The sequence below is a fragment of the Trichechus manatus genome, unplaced genomic scaffold (genome assembly GCF_000243295.1).
Source record: "Trichechus manatus latirostris isolate Lorelei unplaced genomic scaffold, TriManLat1.0 scaffold00014, whole genome shotgun sequence".
Classification (NCBI taxonomy): Eukaryota; Metazoa; Chordata; class Mammalia; order Sirenia; family Trichechidae; genus Trichechus; species Trichechus manatus.
Window position 1 is genome coordinate 825,807 of NW_004443950.1, and position 8,019 is coordinate 833,825.

Consider the following 8,019-nt stretch of genomic DNA (forward strand, 5'->3'; position numbering starts at 1 on the left):
ATTCCAGTAAGAAGACCAGACTTAATGATCTGACTGAGACTGGAGGTACCCCGGAAAGCATGGCCCCTGGATTCTCTATCAGCCCAGAACTAAAAAAATTTCCAAGGTCAACTCTTCAGACAGGGATTGGACTGGACTGTGGGACATAAAGCGATACTCGTGAGGAGTGTGCCTCTTAGCTCAAGTACGCACAAGAGACTAAACGGGCAGCTTCTGTCCAGAGGAGAGATGGGAAGGCAGAGAGGGTCAGGAGCTGGTTGAATGGACATGAGGAATCAGGGGTGGAAAGGAGGAGTGTGCTGTCACAGTATGGGGAGAGCAATTAGAGTCACATAACAATGTATGTATGAAGTTTTGTGTAGGAAAAAATAAAAACTTTAAAAAAATAAAATAAAATAAAATCACTGTTAAAAACAATCTCCATTAAATCATTCAAACCACACTATAAGGTCCCATCTTGAAAAACTAGTGTTAAACTCCGCTTGTAAGGACACAAAACAGCTTTCTAACAGACTTTTCATCCTACTTTCCATGCCACTGCAGCATATAATAAAGGAACTCACCAGGCCACTCATGAAAATTCAACCATGAAACTGTCAAATGCATTTTCAGAAAAAAACAGATCTAATAAAGTTCAATTACAAAGAAAATTTTACAAATTAGATTTAAAATCTCTTTTACAATTGACTAAGTGAAAAAAAAATGATGTTGAGAAATACACCAAAATCTTAAGCATTGTGGAAACAGAGGATTTTTTTCTTTATTCTTCTCTGATTTCTTTCTATCAAACAGCAAAAATTAGAGGCCCTTTACGTTGTCTTTTTACCTACAATACCAGGAAACTTAAGATCAGCTTCAGCTCCCAATCACGGTAGAGATGCCTTCATTGTTGCACTTGCTACCTAGTCTTTTCCGCAGCACTGCTTTTCTATTTCCTTTTAATAACCTCTTTGCAAGTATCTTTAGTTATAAACCAGCACAAACTATTCTTTAGAAAGATATAATGTAAATAATCACATTTATATAATAATATTGGTGGTGGTGTGTGCCATGGAGTCGATGCCAACTCATAGTGACCCTATAGGAAAGAGAAGAACTGCCTCATAGCGTTTCCAAGACTATAACCTTTACAGGAGTGGACTGCCACATCGTTCTTCTGTGGAGTGGCTGATGAGTTCAAAGTGCCAACCTTTCGGTTAGCAGTCAAGCACTTAGCCATCTGGGCTCCTTATATTAATATTAATAATATATTAATAAATTTTAGGGTTACATATACAGCATGTAACCCTAAAAAAGAGATCTGTTAATTACATGTGAGCCATTCTCTTTACTAGTATCTTGCTTATATTGTACATAAATAACTAAAACTCTTTATGAATCACAAAGATCCAAGAAAGCTAACAAGAGAACAGAGCAATAATATTCACCTGTCAGGAAATAAGCGAACATCACACTTTCATGAGTGGCTTCATCATAAATAGGTCAGGTACTGAGAAGAAAATGAAGTCTCCACAGCAGGACCTAATTCCACTCGTCTGTTTTGGCTATTTAATCTCTGCAACAAAGAATAAGAAGCAACTTATCAAAAAAATGAACCTAGAAAACGGCAGGATATCTCCTTTTGAAAAATCTAAATAGGGCCGGGAGGGGCAGCACACAATTACTGAGAAGTTCCATCACACCCACAGTGGGTAACTAAAGCAACCAGCACAAATATGTCTCAGACAACTACCCTGGCCATCTCAAATCATGCATGCCAAGACAGCTACTGCTTCCTGAGTCCCGGATCCAGTGAGTACCATTTACTTAACTTCTGGAGAAACATACCGACATCCTAGAGACTACAGCAGGAAGGACAGAGGTCAGGAAATTTCCTATACCAAGAAGCATAAGATAGGTCACAGGACTGGTGTATACTTTTGGTCTGCAACAAAAATATGCTCATAGGGAATATGCCAGATAGGGAAGAAGAGGCAAGGAAGATAGGAGATAATGAGGCTTATGACTTTCCACATATTTGTCAGGAAAGGGAAATCAAATATAACAACTTGACAAATGTTTGAGACCAAAGCTGGGAAGCAAAAGCCATCAGCATATAATGGGACCCTAGTAATTTAGGCAGCCTAGGTAGCTTTCTGAGGGGCCTCACAGCAAGCAAAAAGAAGTGAAAATGACCTCAGGAAGGGGTGATCGATGCTGTCACTTAGAATGCTGGGGGTGCCTAATGAGAAGCACTGCCCCTAGGTCTTCAATCAGGGAGTGACTCTGAGAGATTAGGCACCAGACGGCGGAGCATTCTGCTACCAGGGTGCTAGAATCACTTTCCCCCATCAGGGACAAAGACCACATTCTTTTTAACTTGTGTCACCAAGCACCTAGCCCAGTGCACACAGTGGGTACTCAAAAACATCTATTGAATTAATTGTTGATTTCTACTTACACTGACCATTATACAACATGGTCACTGCTTAGTACTTAGTGAAGAATTTTCAGAATGTCACACAAATATCTCCTTACATTTATGGCATGAGATGATCAAACAAAATGACAGGATATAAACACTCAAAAGATCCACAATAACAGGAGCACACCACTTCCTAGCTCCAACATCCCAACACTCCAAGTCCCAAGTCTAGACAAAATCTTGCAGCACTGCCAAGAAGCTTCATTCCTGCACAAGAAGACAGTGGAAGCTAATCTACACCAGTCCCAAAGTGGGAAGGGTAGGGAGCCAATACCAGCACTCACCTTTTCTGGTGGGCCTGCGTACTTGATACCTGGGGCCCTGGGAGTCCACTTGGGTCCCAGGACAAAACATGGCAGCCACCCCCTCCCTGGCTCCAGAACTGAGAGAAGCCACCACACACACACACTCCATCTCACATGCATTCTCCAGCACACAGTCTCTCATTCACAGAGTTTCTGAAACATTCTCACACACACACTCAGACTCTCTCACACACCACAGATTCTTTTTCTTACAATCAGAGTCTCACACTTACAATCAGAGTATCTCACATAGTCTCTCACAGTCTTATATTCAGAGCCACTCTAACACTCACAGTCCTCCTCACTCTCAAGGCCACTCTCAAAGTCTCTCTCACAGTCTTACACTTTTAGTCTCTCACACTCAGTCTCCCCCACAGTCATAATCTCTCACTCAGGGCTTTTCTCACACTCACAGAATATCCCACTCACAGTCTCCTTCTCAGTCTCTCTCACATTCTGAGTCTTTCACACACTCACAAAGCCACCCTCACTCTTAAGATCTCTCGCACATTCACAGGCTTACACTCGCAGTCTTTCATACTCACAGCCTCACATACCCCAGTCTCCCTCTAGCTCAGAGTCTCTTGCATACTCACAGTCTTCTACTCCAAACCACCCTCACATCCAGTCTCTCACATTCCCAGTCACCCTCACACTCAGGACCTCTTACACACTCAGAGTCTTATACTATCAGTCTTTCTTACACTCAGTTACCCTCACAACCAGAGTCTTGTATACACAGTCACCTTCATACCCAAGGTCTTTCGTTCTCTCTCTCTCAATCTCTCTCTCTCTCTCTCTCTCACACACACACTCACACACACACACACACACACACACACACACATGCACAGTCTTCCTCACACCCAGGATCTCTTTCTCTCTCTCTCACACACACACACAGTCTCCCTCACACCCAGGGTCTCTTTCTCTCCCTTACACACACACACACACACACACACGAAGTCTCCCTCACATTCAGAGTCTAACACACTCACAGTCTTAAATTCAGGGTCTCACACCCTCCCAGAGTCACCTTCCCGGTCAGTCTTTCACACACTCATGGTCTAACCTCTCATACTCATAGCATGCCCCTCACACTCAAGGTCTCACACACTCACAGTCACCCTAAGACTCTGGGTCTCTCACATATGGAGTCTCCCTCACACCCAGGGTCTCGCACACTCCAGAGATCACCCTCCCGCTCAGGGTCTCGCACACGCTCTCTCCCTGGCGCTCCTCTCAAGCGCCCCGGCCCGCAGCCCCGCGCCCGGCTCCCTGGCCCTGGGAGGGACGCAGCACGGAGAGCGCGGCGGCGCGGAAAAGCTGGCCCGACCAGACCCGGCCTGCTCTCCGGGGCAGCTGGCCCGCCCGCGGCCCAGCCCGTTACCTTCCCGCGGCCAGGCGCAGCCAGGATGCTCCGTTGTGCCGCCGCCGCCGCCGCTCCCGCAGCTTAGGCTCCGCCCCCGCCACGTCACTCGCCGCCGGATCGCGACAGAGCACGCCGCGTCGGGACAAGGCGTCGTCTACGGTGCTTGCCGGCGGGCAGCGACGTTTCCGGCCCCAGTGGCCGCCGCGGGCCGAGCTCCAGCACTCCAGTATGCGTCCCCAGCGTCTGCGTGCAGGTGCCTCTTAACCCCCAGCGGGGCCACGCCGGGGCCAACACGGCGGTGACCTGGGCCCAGCCACTCTCGCCGGCCCGGACAGCCATTCTCACTCCCTGCATGGAGTTTTACGGCGACGCTCAAGTGGAAGCGCTAAATGGCCCCCTTACCCGGTTCCTATCTGGCCTGGGCCCCACATTCAGGGCGCCCCATACAGCTGACAGGCGGAGCGCTAAACAGCTTCCACACCCAGGTCACAGCAGACGCTGGGCCTAGGGACCCTATGGAAACACACACAGCCTGGACTTGTCTTCCCACACTCACAGCTCAGGCCGCCTCACATGAGCCCTCACAGACACATAGACAGGCCCTGCTCCCACAACCAACTCCAGGCCTACTTGGGGATCAAGCCTGAAGACATCTTTTAATCCTCATCTTCCCTGACCCAGCTGACACCCTCTTGAGGGAGCTGCACCCTCCTGTCCTCCTCCTCTCCCTCTGGCTGTTCCTCCTCTGCCTCCTGGGGTTCCTTTTCTGGTAGCTCTGGGGCTCTGCCTGGGCCTCCTAACCTCCTGGACAGCTAAGCCCTCTCCCTTAGCTTTCTGTCAACACACGTTAGGTGCTGACCATCTCCCTGGCCATGGAGGTATGTCCTCCAGACAGTTTGCAACTGCACATGTCTGGTTTCTGACTGACTACACCCAAACCCCTAAGTTCCCCATACCCAGGACCCAATCAGAGATGGGCAGCACCCTGGACCATTTCCTCTTCCCCAGGCCCTGCGACCCATGATTTTCTTCTCCCTAGCCACACCTGGGGGCCCTGGTGGTGCAGTGGTTGAGAGCTCTGCCTGCTAACCAAAATGTCAGCAGTTCTTCAAGAAAAGGTTTAAACCCAGAAAAAAAAATTATTTGATAATTATGAGGGTGGGGAAGGAGGGGGAGGGTTATTTACTAACTAGATAGTAGATAAGAATTATCTTAGGTGAAAGGAAGGACGGTACTCACTACAGGGGAAGTCAGCACAACTGGACTAAACCAAAGCTAAGAAGTTTCCTGAATACAGTCAAACACTTTGAGGGACAGAGAAGCAGCGTTAGGGGCCTGGGGACCATGCTTTCAGGGGACATCTAGGTCAATTGGCATAACAAAACTTATTAAGAAAATGCTCTGCATTCTACTTTGGGGAGTGGCATCTGGGGTCTTTTAAAAGCTTGCAGGTGGCCATCTAAGAGGCATCAATTGGTCCCAACCACCTGGAGTAAAGGAGAATGAAGAACACCAAAGACACAAGGTAAGTAGTAGCCCAAGAGACAGAAAGGGCCACATAAACCAGAGACTGCATCAGCCTGAGACCAGAAGAACTAGATGGTGCCCAGCTACCACCAATGACCGCCCTGACAGGGAACACAACAGAGAGTTCTGGATGGAGCAGGAGAAAGGCAGGGTGCAGAACTCAAATTCTAGTAAGAAGAGCAGACTTAATGGTCTGACTGAGACTGGAGGTACCCCAGAAAGCATGGCCCCTGGATTCTCTATCAGCCCAGAACTAAAAAAATTTCCAAGGTCAACTCTTCAGACAGGGATTGGACTGGACTGTGGGACATAAAGTGATACTTGTGAGGAGTGTGCCTCTTAGCTCAAGTACATACAAGAGACTAAACGGGCAGCTTCCGTCCAGAGGAGAGATGGGAAGGCAGAAAGGGTTAGGAGCTGGTTGAATGGACATGGGGAATCAGGGGTGGAAAGGAGGAGTGTGCTGTCACAGTATGGGGAGAGGAATTAGAGTCATATTACAGTGTATGTATAAATTTTTGTATGGGAAAAAATAAAATTAAAAAAAAAAAGAAACCAAAAGGTCAGCAGTTGAAATCCACCAGCCGCTCCTTGAAAACCCTATGGAGCAGTTCTATTCTGTCCTATAGAGTCGGAATCAACTCAGTGGCAACGGGTTTGGATTTTGGTTTTAGCCACACCTGGGTAAGAAGCCTTGGTGGCGCCATGGTTAAGAGCTTGTTTGGCTGCTAACTGAAAGGTCATAGTTCAAACGCCCCAGCCATAAAGATTACAGCCTTGGAAAACATATGGGGCAGTTCTACTTTGTCCTGTAGGGTTCCTGTGAGTTGCAATCGACTTGATGGCAATGGGTTTGGGTTTCTGGGACACTGCCACAACCCCCCATGGCTCCCAGCCCCTATCCTGCTCCCTCCAACTCATCCCCTATAGGGGATCCTCCTAAAATACAGGCTGGAATGGTTTTGTATCTCCCTTGCCTAAGCCCTTCTATCCCCATCACCATAGCCCTGAGATGACGATCAGAACCCTTGAGGAAGCCTTAGCTGGTGCTGCCCTTGTTGTACCCTCTCCCTGGAAGACCTTCCCTTAGGTGTAAAGGAGTGTGTAAATACATTTGGAGTCATTAGTCTGACCCTTTGCCCCTCCCATCTGTTTCCTCCTGCCTCCCTGGCCAGGCAGAGGGAGGACTCTAGACACTTCTGTGTCACTCAGTGGCAGCCAGTCCACATACCCTTGCAACAGCTGCATACAGCAACTGTCAATTCCCAGACCTCTAGCTTCACTCTGTCTAAAACCCAGTTATAGCCACCTGTCAGCTGAAAGTCCACTGAGCACTAAGCACTGAGTCAGACAATCCCCAGCACCATCAACGTTCCTCAGGACTACCCTGCAGGGTACATTTAGTCATCCTCATTCTTCAGATGAGGAAAAGAGGCTCAAGGTCAGGAGAATCCCTGGGCTACTTGGCTGGGGCCGGTAGAGCTGGGATTTGAACCCAGGTCTGCTGATCCTGAAGTCTACTCTGACTCCACACCCTCCGTCTGCAGTTGTGAAACCAAGGATGGCAGAGGGGCTGAAACAGGTCAGGGGTAAGTGGCTGGAGGGCCACCACAAGAGTGGCATGCATGGGTGAGTAGTGGGGCAGAGCTGGGCTGAGCAGGGCCTGGGGACGGGGGTTTGCTTCCTTTCATCTAACTGAGGCCAGTGAGGCCAGTGCTGCAGTGTGTATCCTGAGAGTCCCTCGCCCTTCTCTGGAAAGCTCCTTCTTTCCAGGTTTGATTTATAACTTGCACAGTGAGAGGGTTCAGAGTGCCCTCTGGTGGCCAAAGGTGTGATGAAGGTTAGAGCCTGGACTGGCAAGAATCTGTGAAGAACTAGGCAGGAACTACGACTCCTACTAACCCCACAGGCCCCAAGCTCTGGGCTCTGGGCTCTGGACCACAATATTCAAGCTGGACCCCATCCCTACATATGTCTCTCTATCTCAGACATTATCTCTGTTTCCCTGTCCTTGTCCCAATCTCTCTGTCCATCTCCATTTGGTCCCCAGTCTCTCTGTCACTATCTCTATTCATTTCTCTTTCTTTGTCAATCTGGGTCACTGTTCATACCAATCTCAGCCAGGTCTCTCTTCCTTCTCAGTCTCTCTGTCTCCAAAGACAGAGAGGTGGTGGACAAATGTGCCTGAAGAAGCAAAGCGGAAGAGTGATGTCCTAAAAAGAATTTTAGCTTCAAAAAATGCTAAGAACTACAAGTTGTGGGAAGGCAGAAGGCTGGGAAAGGGAGTGCAACCAGAGTGACCTATAGGACTGTCCTCAGCCCCTAGCTCTGAGGTGGCATGTGAGGCCTGC

The 8,019-nt window shown here is 48.4% G+C and overlaps 1 protein-coding gene across 1 annotated transcript in view; it reads right to left on the reverse strand.

Moving 5' to 3' along the window:
• SLC7A6 (solute carrier family 7 member 6) overlaps positions 1-4,199 on the reverse strand; it is a 50,301-nt gene extending 46,102 nt beyond the window's left edge. The window contains exons 1-2 of the mRNA XM_004371457.2: positions 4,160-4,199; positions 1,428-1,555 (exon numbers count right to left, since the gene is read on the reverse strand). The gene's annotated coding sequence lies outside the window, so the exon portion shown is untranslated. The remainder of the gene's footprint in view (positions 1-1,427; positions 1,556-4,159) is intronic.
• Between the last annotated feature and the right edge of the window lie 3,820 nt (positions 4,200-8,019).